The following is a 14,443-nucleotide window of genomic DNA, read 5'->3' on the forward strand; positions in this document are numbered from 1 at the left end:
AGAAGAAAGCAGTATCTCTCTCCTGCTTTACCCTACAGGTCATCTCCGGTAGAAGAAAGATTAGTTCAATCCCTTATTCTGCCTGAGGATTTTTGAACCTCATCTCCTGGAAGAATGTTTAACTACCATGTTACAGAGTTTTCATATTCTGGGATAAAGATTCTCTCAATCTCTCCTGCTGGTGCTATTCCACTTGGTTTAATATACTTAAATACTCTGAGAGACAGTGAAAATCACTCAGTAACCCGAGGTTTGGGGTACTCATGTGGAAAATGGGACCTCAGGGTTCAAGTTCTTGCTTCAATAAATATCTAAATATTTTTAAACAAAGCAGAACTTTAACGGGAAAAAATGAAGGAACTTAAACGAAAGTATCACACAACACAGTCTCCAAAGCATTCTCACAGACAGTGACAACTGCTGAGGAGGAGAGAGTATGGAGCCCAGGCCTTCAACAGATGAAACACATGACAAAGGATGGGAATTCACCGATTTTGTGAAACTAGTGCGGACAAGTGTTTTTCTCAGTTGAGAACTGTTCAGCCACTATATAGCAACTTTGCTGATAATTTTGGCATGACAGAAAATGTTCATTGATCCCTAATTATACTTTTTTTTTGGTAATCACAACAATAGTAGAATATATGTCCTTACATAAGAAGCTTGGGGTAAGGAAGGGAGATATTCCTGCCAAGCTATATCCTTGGAGGTTAGAGTTCAGTAGATTTCATTATCATAGAAAATAGCTACCAGTGTGAAATGGCAGGAAGGACAAGAGGTGAACAGAAAAGGTGTTGAATTATAAATATACAACAACATCTATAACTGACCTCTTTAGTGAAAAATAAGTACTGTTGCTTAACATCTCTGTTGCGGTTCTGTACAACAGGTGAAGGATGGATACCCACTTTGGAGATATAACCTGAAGTTCTCTTTCCTGTGAAGTATAGAACTTAAGGTGAAAACACATAATGATATAAACAATTTGCAAAATGACATTTTGTATCATTTCTACGGAAAAATGAAAACATGCAGAGATCTGCTTCTGCTTCATAACAGCTTAAGGACTTGCTTCAGTCAAACACTTAAGAATATACCTAACTTAAAACATAAATGCAGTCCACAAAGACACACATTTATAAAGCTTGCCAAAGAACACCACAAATTCCACGTACTACTCCATGGGAGAAATAGTGTAACATCAAATTGATCTGTTAAAAATTTACTTCTGTCATGTTCCTTAATGCTCCTCCCTCAAAACATGGGTGCCTTTTTAAAAAGAAATACTGTATATTTTCAGAAATTATGTTTTCTTTTATTCATAAAGGGTTCACTAATTAAAGCAAGCCAATATTGTCAGCAGAGATGCATCTGTTACTCTTAGGAGTCTCCAGGACAAATCCTGTTTTGGTGACGTCTGTCTTACTATTGTCCTAATGGAGCAAATGGCTAAAGACTGAGTTCTTTCTGATGTATATGTGTTATATATGCAATTAAGTCTTGCTATAGTGAAGAATCACTGTCAGCAGAGATTATTTTAATGGATGTACAGTAATACTTTAAACTAAGTCTTCACCATCTGTTCATCTTAATTATAAATGCAAAACCAACATATCTTACATTAGCATCAGAAAATGGGGAAATATCAGTGACTGAAATGTCCATATATACTCTTTGTGCAATACTGCATGCATCTGTGCCATTTTTCGTCTTCTTTTCCAAGCAACACAAATTGGGAAGGGGGGAGGAATGAAGGGGGTAGAAAAGTGCTTATTCCTCACAGATAATTTTCTGGCATGGTTGAATATTTTTTCTGGCAAACAAGGATTCATTATAGAAGATTTCAACATATTATGCCTCAGAATGGTTTCCAAAAGCACGTACTCTACTTGCACTCATACCTCATTCTAGCTCTTTCTGGCTGCCAGATAAGCAGGGAAAATTAGAAGAAAGAGCCAACACATGCTAATGCCATCTAATAAATCACCAAAAAGCAGGTAAAAAAATAAACATGAAGTTTGCATATGAATTCTTATTTTTGATTTGGCAGCTTTCTGCAAATTTCATACACTATTCAGTAGGTAGTAACATTGTAATATACACAGATTTAACATATTGTAATACAAGAAAAAGTCTGGAATAAAATTATATCTGAGTTCTAGGGAAAATAATCCCACTGAAACCATCATCAGCATAACATTGAAGAAAGACAGTGATAAACAATGCCTCAGTTTTCTAATCCTGGCTCTTTAGAAAGATTCCAGCCTTCACAATGCTGGAATTTATGACACTATAAATTAGATTGCTTTTCTGCCAGAGGTCTAGCACTATAAACAAAAATAAGGCCAGAACTAACACAGTAGGTACTACTCTTTCTCCTCTGGCTAAGTCTCCAGATACTTTGAGTTCTACCTCTTGCACCCACAGGACCAGATGGCATCCAGGCATACTCAGAGAAACTCTGGACCAGTTCCACCTGTAAAACACTTTCCAGACTTACATTGAAATTAAGAGTTTGTCTTTTCAGGCAATCTAGACATTGTTCAGGGTGATAGAACACAAACATGCATCCTCGCAGGATTATGACCTAGAATGAAGGGAAACTCAGGGAAAATGATAAGCTAGTGTCTTGCAAGATACTAATTTGTGCCAAAAACTTATGCGAAAAAAAAAACAACCAAACCCTGGCCAGATTCCATCACCCTCAAATTTTCAAACTAGTCCTCATCAAACATGAGAGTCAACTTCTAACTCATCTTGCAACCAAGATATGTCCAAACCCAAAACTCCGATTTGGCACGTTCATCCTGAAATAATCCATGGTATTACATAAATATATGACAAACAAAAGTAATGATATAATTCTCCATTTTACATATGGGAAAATATGCATAGAGCAGTCTAACTCCAAACTGAAGAGACAAGATTAGCAGACAATCCCTTTTTGTAGATTCTTACCACTAACTGATAAGCACTTCAGAGATGTCTGGCATTGTGTCATTAAGAAGGAAAATCAAACTCAGACAGAGGTATAGGATGCAGCACTGGTTGATACATAAACACTGTATCAGTTGCAAGTGTCTACAACTACAGTATAAAGAAGAACTTCTAGGCAAGTGTTTAAACATATTAGTGAAAATAGGTTTGGAGAGGTATTTCCCAATATTTTTTTTTACTTTGAAAGTTGTCAGGAAAAGCACCACAAATCATTAATGCTGATAATTTGTACTGGGGAAATGTGGATGGCCTCACATTACACCTTCTTACATAACAATATCAAATATGAAAATCAAAAACATTTTGTAATAAACAGCATTTTTACTGATTGCACATGATTATGTTAAGCAGCTTCTTCTAACAGTGTCACAGAGGTGATTTAATAGCTCCTATAACTAATCTTCCCAGATGACCTCTCCCCTCTGCTGATGAAGCCTATTCAAAACCTACTACCCTTTGCTCATTTTACCATCTTTTATTTCCAAACTCTTTGGATCATAAATATTTTTTGCAAAATTCTTCTTTCCTCTGAACAAATTTTCTGTGGACATCTCATCTCACCTATGTGAGTGATGTAAAAGGAAACACGTCCTTATCACTGTTCTCATTATTATTATTATTTACCTGAAACCACCACATGATCAATAGTATAAGAAATCACTCATCAGGTATCTGACATCTGTGTAAAGTACTGCAGTTTCCAGCTACCTTCTTTCAGCACTGAAGCAAAATGTGGCTCTGAGAAGGAAATTCACACAGCTCATTTTCAAAAAAAATTGAAAAGAAAACCCATCTCCTAGAAATACCAAAAGGAAAAAGAATGTTTAAAAGTATTACCATCCCATTCAAATGATCTAGAGAAAATGTAATATATAAAACCAAATATGCACGCACTGAAAATACACAGAATGCTGTAAAACCACAGATACTAATAATCAACTTAAAAAAAACAACCCAAAAAACTAACCTGGAAGGAGTTAAAAAGGAAGTCATATCATTATAGCTGGAATAGGAAGAAATGCAAAGTTACTATCAATCAAGGTCAAAAAAGGCGAAGAGGAGAGAAGTAAGAGTTCCCTATGAGAAATGTAGACGGTAATAATCCATGGATCCCGTAGGAGCTGCAAGCAGGTTGCCACTAGCAAAGCAGGAATCCCTAGGGGGCAGTACATAATTAACAATTTGAAGATGCAGCCATTGTCACAAAGACAGGGACTGCTACCAAAAAACGTGAGCAAGCATTTTGTTTTCAGAGCAGCTTGCTGATTACACTATAAACCCATATTGTTTGCCCTTATATAATAATGAACTACTTTCTGTTACAAATATTTTCCTCTAGGATCATTAAATTTTCTAGTAAAATGCATGAATTGCAGAATGTATGGAAAACAAGCAGACAGAATGGAAGAAAAGCAGTAAAACACAACTGTTTGGGGGAGGGGGGAGGTAGAAAGAAGATGAAATAAGCATCAATGTCATCTTGATTGTAAAGGTAACGTAAAACCTGAGTTGATATATATATAATATATAATTATTTGTATGTAATTTGCAAAAAAGAGCTATTATTGGGTTTATGGATCAAATTAAATCATTGATACAATAAGATTATTCTGATTCACCTCCAGGATTGAATGATTTTTCATATGATAGGGTAAAAAAAGTCAAATTTGTATTTTTGTTTCTAGGTAAAAATAATGCAACAGTTACAATGTTTGCCTGCTGAAATGATCAAACGGAAAAGTACCTCTATTCTTCAATTTTAAACTCAGAGCTAGCAATCAGGGCAGGCTCAGAGAATACTGAGAAAGTACCTACACTATACAGGACTGTCAATCAGTAAAGCTGTTATTTCACATTTTAAATAATGTAAGTGCCAGGACATAGCCACCTTGTAAGTGAGCAATTTTAATGGGTGTCTCTATATTGTGTGTTTATCTGCAAGTGTTGATAGTGTTTGATTTTTTCCTTGAGAATGCAGATATTATAGGAATTCTGGCTATCCATATCATATAGCAGTATACATGAGACACATAAATACAACCCATTCATATGTAATTTTCAGCTGCTCTTCCTGATCTCAAGTTAGGGCTGATAAATAATTTTAATATTCTTTTATACTAAAACCATATTTTGAAGCAGAGGCAAATAAGGAAATGACTGCAACTGTACAAGATTTTATCTTTTCTATGCCATTTCTTTGTTGTTATTGAGGACTAATGCCTTTCTCTAATAGTTTAATCCACAACCTTCCAATTCTGTTCTCTAAGCATGAGGTTCTGCGCAAAGTGCTATCCTGCCATGAAGATTGCCATATTAAAGCCACTTCTGAAAACTTCACATAAATCATCAGCTTTGCAGGCACGCAAATCAAAGTTAAAATTTCAGAGACAGGAGGATAAATACAAATTATCAGGACAGAGTCTGTCCCTGTTCTTTCTTTGACGAGGTACATTACAAAATTCAGCAGGAAATAAAAAGGAGGGAGCGTGATCTGATTAAAATGTACAGATGACCCAGTCTTCTCAGTTCATGTTCTTTTGGCCCATTGTAGTTGCATATGAGAATCTTACCGTCCCTTTAAAGGATACGGTGCCTAGCATGCTTAAAGGTCTTCTGTAGGGCTACTTCAAATTTTTAATTTTTGCTGTTATGATTTTCACTAACCTTTTTTTTTTTTTTTTTTAATTTTCTGTGGCCAAAGCTCAAATCCACGGCCTAAAATTAAATAGAGGAAGGTCTGATAATATGTTCAGACTGTCTGAAAACTTACAGACCTGAGCTCTGTCGTTTAAACTCACAAGGGCATTACCTTGTTTTTAGAGCAGGTTGGAAAATCAGGGTTGCAATTTTATGAGAGATTCTATTATTCAAGAAGAAAAATTTGCTTACTAACAAAAATCACACATTTTCAAATTTTCCAAAACAAGGGGTAGAGGAGTTAGTTCTGAGATAATAAAAAGATTCTGAAAATTTCAAAATACTATCAAGCCAAGAATTTGAGTGATTACCAGCTTCAGAGCCAAAAGCCCAGTATCCTTGGAAGCTTAGCCCACATCTTTTAGAAATTCCTCAAAACCAACACAAGACATTTTGGTTGCCACTAGTCTGGGGGTTTTTGAATGAAAATTTGCTTCTTTACTGCATGTCAAAGCAGCTTTATTTCATATGCAAGAGATTCAATAGAAACACCATGAATGTACCTGTTTCTAAAATGAAACTAAAAAACAGACAAATATACTAAGAGGAAAGGAGAATCAGTCTTGAATCAATTTTGCCTTCAGCATGGTGCTGCGAGAGACTATCACCCATCAGACCTACAGGAGTAAACTTCTCGATTACAGAATTTTGCTGATGAGAACACCAGAAAATCTTTACGTTGCAGCTTTCACTTCTGATATTCTGGACTCCATTACATAATATTCTTTCATCAGTGAATACATTTTATTATGCACTGTAAATGTAAAATACTTATTTTACTTTCTGTGATTATAGGCATACCCCTAGTAAAGGATCCATCCTTGTAGCCTTTATATTCATGTAAAAATAATCTTTTAGAAATCTATTAATACCACTGTAGTTTTACTGACCATATATTTTGAGAAAGTTGTAATTTTTTTATTTTAAGTTGTCAGCCAAAGTGGGGTAAATTTCCCATTATTTTCAATGAATTTCCAATAGATTAAATAATGTTAGCTATCTGTTACTACATCATACTTGAAGTTAAATTTCTGTGTAATGCAGATCCCACAGACTTGAAGAATTTGATTCTGATGAACACGCTGAGTTAATTAGAAGCAACGTCCCCTGTCACCTCAGAACAAAAGCTAGCCACAAGTAACCTTGAAATATTATTTATTTCATGAAATGGTGTAAACAAGGACCTGACAACTTTTAACGGGCAATTGGCAAGATTATATGTTTCTTTCCTAAATTACAGATAAGCTGTGATAGTAGGAACTCGGTAGGAGCCAGGAGACATTGTTTTTAAGGCATTTAGGTTTCACCTAGTCAGTTAGCTGGTACCATATCACCTGTCTGTGAGGTGGAAGTTTCTCAGCTTGCACAGAGTTTCATAGAGCCAAGACTTGGGATCTGCTGCCTCTCAGAGTGCTTCTCACAGCACCACAGCTTTCATCTGCCTGGGCTGCATGTCATTTGACACAGACCCCTGCTCTGTATTGGGAATTTGTGCCATAGGTTACTGATGCTGGTCTGAACTTGGGATAGGTGGCCAACTTTTTGCAGCCCAAACAACATAAACATGAAAGCTAAATTAGCTTTCCTTATGAAGACTGAGAAGAAGAAAAAAAAACCAGCAGATGAAAAAATATGCACACATGTGGGTCAGATGCTGCCTTCATTTGCTTTCTGACATTGTTTACTGATGGAAAGCGCTCACAAGAACAGCCTACATACGAAACCAGACAATTCACAGAGCGGTACTCCAGGGTCAAAATTAACAGCCTCTACAATGATGGGGAGAAGAAACTCTACGATATCCTGTTGAATTTTAATTCCACTGCCTACATACAACCTGACCGGGGTCATTGCTTGTGAAAAGCAAACACTCTCCCGTTGCTGGCATTTGGGAGTCAGCAATGCTATACCAACTGTTGCAACATAAGAACAAAATGCCACAGCAAACCAAAATCCATACCCTGAGCCTCTCCTTATGTCTGGTGACTTGATGAACTTCCAGTGAGCTGTGAAAGACTGCTAAACAGTATAGACTTAACACTACTTCCAACTCCAACTAAGAGAGAATTGCCATAAGGAGTCTCAAGAATGCAACTGATAGGATTACTATAAAAACAAGACTAAGGTATTTATTTTTGCTTGATAGCAGGCATTTCCAAGATATTTGATCTATCAGAAGTGATGTGTTCGAATTTAGTAGTAAAATCTTCATAGGCTGATCCAAGCTGCAAACTAATGATCTGAATTTCTGTCTTTCCAAGAGCAGCCTGTGGGAATTAGATGGACGTTTTGACTGAGTCCTGTTCTACATTTTTTGTTATTTCAACTTTTCTAGTGTAGTTTCCTTAAGGAAACTAATTTGTTTCATTCCCGTTCTTACTCAATCATACTTCACGCTCATCTGTTGCTTCAAAGTTGGTAATTTTCACTAGCCAGTTGCAATAAAAATTGAGAGGCTGAAGGGTCACAGAGATGCTAAGCTAATCCAGGTTTCAAAAAAACCCCAAGCACCACATGGCCATGTTTTTAAAGAAAAAAAAAAAGCAAAAGAAAAGAAGATATCTTATAATGCCCTGATACAGGAAAGGCTACAGTGTGACATTACCACTCATCATATATCCTGGAATTCAGACGGGAGCGCAGCCCTGGGCCATAAATCCATTCTAAAACCTGTTGGGTTTTTTTGTTTGTTTGTTTGGGTTTTTTGGTTTTGGTTTTGTTTTTTTCTGCTTATAGAACTAATTTTTTGGGGTGGTTCCTCAGTGGTAATCCTTGGCAAAAATTCTGTGAAGGAAGAATGACTCCTTATAGTAACAATTACTGTATGTGAAATATCAGAACTGTGGAACTGTAGGCAGCATCACAAAGCTCTACTCACTTTAGGGTAGTGTTAAGGTAGAAAGATATTTGTCAGCAGCATTCTGCCTGTAGGCTAACCTACTTAGTTTCTGGCTTTCTGTGTTGATAAGCAATGGACTATTCTGCTTTCATCCCTAATAAACAGACCAGACCTAGACTACTTTCTCGTACAGTTGGAGGATGACAGCAGTTTTTGGTTAGCACCAGTGTTGGCTGAATCTCAACAAGAGACACAGTCTTATTGCTCAATTCTCTGCTTCTGTAGTTTTTGAGATTAAAAAAACTTACAGCTTGCTAATACAAAATAAACATTTATAACCATGAAAGCATAAGTTTTTCTTACGTGACTTATTGAAATTCCAATTTGGATAAAATAACAAGTTCTTCTCGATACTGTAATTGAGGAGGTTCTCTTCTATTTACAGAGAAGCAGCACAACAAACTTATGCTATCTCAGACTGCATGACATCTGGCCCCAGGCTCAGTTCAGTTTCTACATGCATTGCTTCCTGTCAGAGTAATTAAGTGCATTTTTCTTGATTAACAAAAATCCAAACAAGATAAAGAGCTAATTTGCTTTCTGCTCTGGGTCCCAGTGGATGAAGCCTCTACATATTTCTTGGGGGTTACCATTTTCACTTTAGTGCTGAGAGAAATCTAATGACTCTCCTAAGAGTGCTATAAATAGGTAATCTTTGGATGCACCAAGGTTTTTGTAATAAAAAATATTATTTAAATTTATACTACAGGCAGTTTAGGCTTGAGGAGCTGAAAGGAAGGAGCCAATATGAACAGAAATATTTTCTTATTTTATCTTTCTGTGCAAAGGGAGAGGTGTGGATTTTGAGTTAACACTTGCCAGCGATTAGAGGCTGCTATCAACTTAAATTTACATGAGAAACAGAGTGAAATAATACATACAAAATAAATCTGACCAAGGCCATTTTACAGTTCAAATTATGTGGAATGCAATGAGTGAATACTCAGCAAAAGCAATAAATGATTTCTTCTGACAATGAACGTGGAAATACTGCCTTATACGAGCAATTTGTGGCTGTCTAGCAAATTCTGTGTAAAAAATAATCTAAATAAATAATCAAAATAATTGGAACCGGACTGAATTGGTGCTGAAGTTGGCACCCAACACAAAAATAAAGTGTCTACAGGAACAAAAACCACTTTATCAAGCACTTGTCAAATTTAGAAACATGGAAGGTATGCCTCAGAAACTCTCCTAAAAGAAGATTTGTAAATCTCATTCTGTCTCCCCATCTACACTTTTAAGCACAAATTCTAACTGCATAGGAGTAACTGTTCCTGTGTGAAGTGACCCCTTGGAATATATTAAGCAAATGATAGCTCATCCATCACACAACCCTTTTGCAAAATATGGGGCTAGCTTAGCAGCATTAACTAAATCTCTTCCCTAAAGCTCTATGTAGGTTTCTAACATGCAAAGATTTATTTTTTTTAAACATCTTTCATTTCCTATCCACGTAAAATGTTTGAAACCACTGTAACATTGTAATAACGAATTTTAAAATACTCTGATGGGTCAAAACATAGCCTGCCTTGAGGCTCTACAGTGGATTTGACATGACCAGCAGCAGGCTCGTGGGTCACGCTGAGAAGGAGCCAAGAATTCACAGTGGGTGAAGGCTTCTTGGAAGTATTAGAAGTAAAAATGGTTACATTTCATATTAAAACTATGCTAAATGCCTGGCTTAGCCTGGTCATTTGGGGAACTCAGCATATATTTCTAAAGCCGTGAGGTTATTTTTAATACTTTTGCAGGTCACCTTTAAATGAATTTGCATTTCAGTGATTATCTTTGCTAGAGCATGTATTATACTTACCGAAAGTAAGGAAACTTACATGTGCTGCTGTAGAGCATCCTCAGACAGAACACGGTTCATTGCAGCATGAAGCTCATTGTAGTGCTCTAATGATTCTGTTAAAATTCTGGTCAGCTTCTCCCAATCAGATACTGGAAAGTAACGAGGTTCTCCAACACCATGGGCAAAGTGGCAGTAAATTAGTGGCTTATGGGTAAATACGTGCTCATCAACACCCTGGTGGTAACAATATAGAGATATAAACAAGTATTCACCCAGCATATTAACCCTTTATCACAATTTTCTCCTTTGTGTGTGCGTGTGTGTGCTTATGAAAAGTTGCCCGAGTCTGGGAATGATCCTGTTAGCTATAGAACCAGTATCAGAGATTGTTTGAATTTTTTCCATCAGATGCTGGCAACATGCCATTTCTAGAAGTCTAGATTCAAGATCTCTTGCACTGTGTCTTCTCTCTGAAGACAGTTGAGAAGGGTATAAAATATAATGCAGGTTTTGGTGATAGCTTTTCATTTCAGCTCCTTTTCTGGAGGGAAATGAGTTTACCCAAAACCACAAGATTATTTTTTCCCAGGCATTTTATGCTATTTATATATCATAGAATCATGGAATGGTTAGAGTTGGAAGCAACCTTAAAGATCATCGAGTTCCAACCCCCCTGCCATGGGCAAGGACACCTCCACTAGACCAGGTTGCTCAAAGCCCCGTCCAGCCTGGCCTTAAACACTTCCAGGGATGGGGCATCCACAACTTCCCTGGGCAACCTGTTCCAGTGCCTCACCACCCTCACAGTAAAGAATTTCCTCCTAATATCTAATCTAAATCTCCCCTCTTCCAATTTAAAACCATTACCCCTCATCCTATCACTACATCTCCTGACAAAGAGTCCCTCTCCGGCTCTCCTGTAGGCTCCCTTCAGATATTGGAAGGCTGCTGTGACGTCTCCCCGGAGCCTTCTCTTCTCCAGGCTGAACAACCCCAGCTCTCCAGCCTGTCTTCATAGGGGAGCTGCTCCATCCCTCTGATCATCTTCGTGGCCCTCCGCTGGACCCGTTCCAACAGGTCCACGTCCTTCCTGTGTTGAGGACTCCAAAGCTGGACACAGTATTCCAGGTGGGGTCTCACAAGCGCAGAGGGGTAGAATCACCTCCCGCAACCTGCTGGCCACACTTCTCTTGATACAGCCCAGGATCTGGTTGGCTTTCTGGGCTGCCAGTGCACACTGCCAGCTCATGTTGAGCTTCTCATCCACGAGCACTCCCAAGTCCTTCTCCTCAGGCCTGCTCTCCAGCCATTCTCCGCCCAACCTGTATTTGTACCTGGTATTGCCATGTCCCAGGTGCAGGACCCTGCACTCGGTCTGGTTGAACTTCATGCGATTTGCACGAGCCCATCTCTCAAGCCTGTCCAGGTCCCTCTGGATGGCATCCCTTCCCTCCAGCATGTCGACCGCGCCACCGAGCTTGGTGTCGTCAGCAAACTTGCTGAGGGTGCACTCTATCCCACTGTCCATGTCTCCGACAAAGATGTTGAACAGCACTGGTCCCAGTACCGACCCCTGAGGAACTCCACTCATCACTGGTCGCCAATTGGACATTGAACCATTGACCACAACCCTTTGAATGCGGCCATTCAGCCAGCTCCTTATCCACCGAGTGGTCCATCCATTAAACCCATGACTTTCCAATTTCGAGACCAGGATGTCGTGCGGGACAGTGTCAACCGCTTTGCATAAGTCCAGGTAGATGACGTCTGTTGTTCTGCCCTTGTCCACCAAGCCTGTGGCAGTATTGTAAAAGGCCACCAAGTTTGTCAGGCACGATTTGCCCTTGGTGAAGCCATGCTGGCTGCCTCCAATCACCTCTTTATTTTCCATGTGCCTTAGCAGAGATTCCAGGAGGATCTGCTCCATGATCTTGCCAGGCACAGAGGTGAGGCTGACTGGCCAATAGTTCCCTGGGTCTTCCTTTTTTCCTTTTTTGAATATTGGGGTTATGTTCCCCTTTTTCCAGTCAGCAGGAACTTTGCCAGATTGCCGCAATTTCTCAAATATGATGGAAAGCGGCTTAGCAACTTTGTCCGCCAGCTCCCTTAGGACCTGTGGGTGGATTTCATCAGGTCCCATGGACTTATGCACCTTCAGGTTCCTTAATAGGTCTCAAACCTGATCTTCTCCTACTGTGGGTAGTTCTTCATTTGCAGAGCCCTTGTTTTTGCCTTCCGTGACTTGGGCAGTGTGGTTAGAGCCCTTGCCGGTGAAGACTGAGGCAAAAAAGTTGTTCAGTAGCTCAGCCTTATCCATATCCTTGGAGGCCAGGTCTCCTGTTTCCTTCTGGAGAGGGCCCACAACTCCCCTAGTCTTGCCTTTGTCCCTGATTTAATCCCATATAATTTAATGTAGTTTTACTCTTCTTCCCTTGCAGTACACTCTACTTCAGTGTATTCTCCATTGATTCCTAATATTCTCCTAGTCTTCTCCATGGCATGAAACCACAGAGTAGTAGCATCTGAACCAAAAAAAGGTAAATAGTGTCATTACAAAGAAGAAACTTGAAAAAGTATGTTTCTTCAAGTAAAACAGAGGACAGAATATTTCTTATGACTGGAGTGATTTTGTTTTTATCGTCTTTTCTATTATATTGAAATTATGTCTATTCAGATCAGGAACAGAATTTAAAAAAATATCTATAATAAACAATCTGTAAAGTATACAGTCCCAATATCATGACATCCTTTTCATCTTCATAATGCTTAGAAAATAATATGGCATGAAACAGGGTAGACACAAACAGATACATCTTACCTCATATTAAGAATCACACCGCAAAGTACCTTCAGAAGCAGGGATGAGAATTTTGTTAAATGTTCAATATCTTTTTCCTCCATACATTTAACTAAGCAAATACAAGATGTTTTCATGGAGCCATAAGAGGACCAAGTCAATAGTAATCTCTATATCACTGGGGTGGTGAAAGTATTCCCTGCATCCCTGCAAAACCATTTTCATTCAACCACTTTTTTTTCCTTATACATGAGATACTGTCAATCCCTCATTAGAAACTAAAATGTTTCAGTCAGTGATATGCATTCTTGGGTCACCAAAACATGAATATTTACTTCCCACAGTATGTATGTTTAACGGGCAATTAATGACCTGTTGTAAAAGGAGGAGTATAATGAGGTTGTGTTTTTGCCTCGGGAACGGTGAACCGTTCCCCCTCACCCTCCTTTTCTATGACTTTCATCTTTGTTGTAATCCCATTTTATTTATCTCTGACAGACCTCTTTCTCTTCAGGAAAGCCTGACTGTATCCTACTGGAGTTCCAGCTTTTTTTTAAAACTTATTTTTTCTAGATTGCCTTTTTTGCTCTGTATTCTTCCCAACTTCAGTCCCAATATAGATTACCCTGGCACACCAAATACCAAAGGACGGCACCAGCATTACAAACAGCACATCAGACTTGAGATTGCCTAAGACACTTTTTCCCTTGTTTCTGATGTGTTGTTCAGCTTGACCCTTGTGGGTACCCTTCATTAACTATCACTTTGCTCCTCCAACTCTCCTTTTTCTCATTGGTTGTCATCAGTCAACAAATTCTGGCCTTGTTAAATGCTATGAAAATGTCCCTCTTGACTTCAGGATTTCACTCAGAGTGCCAGCTCTGGCATGCTTTCTTGAAGAATGTTGCATTCATTTTTAGGAATTGGCAGATTAAAGCCTCTCTGCCACAAAGTGCTAATACAAATGTATTCAACTAGGGCTTTTGCAGTATGGAGTTACTCTGACACTTAAGACTAAATCCAGCAAGTGTGTTAATAGCTATTTGGTGATCAAGTAGCTCATGTAATCACACATCCCCTAAAATCTTAATATTCATGTACAAGGTAATTTAATGTCATTTACCTATTTTTATGTCTAGCACATATAACTATTGGGAAATTTTGATTTGGGGTATTGGGTATTTGGGGAATGATCAGGGTATTTCTTGTGAAAATGCTCCTTTTTGTTGATCCAGTTGTATTACGAGATTCTAAA

Source organism: Numenius arquata, chromosome 3 (assembly GCF_964106895.1).
Source record: "Numenius arquata chromosome 3, bNumArq3.hap1.1, whole genome shotgun sequence".
Lineage (NCBI taxonomy): Eukaryota > Metazoa > Chordata > Aves > Charadriiformes > Scolopacidae > Numenius > Numenius arquata.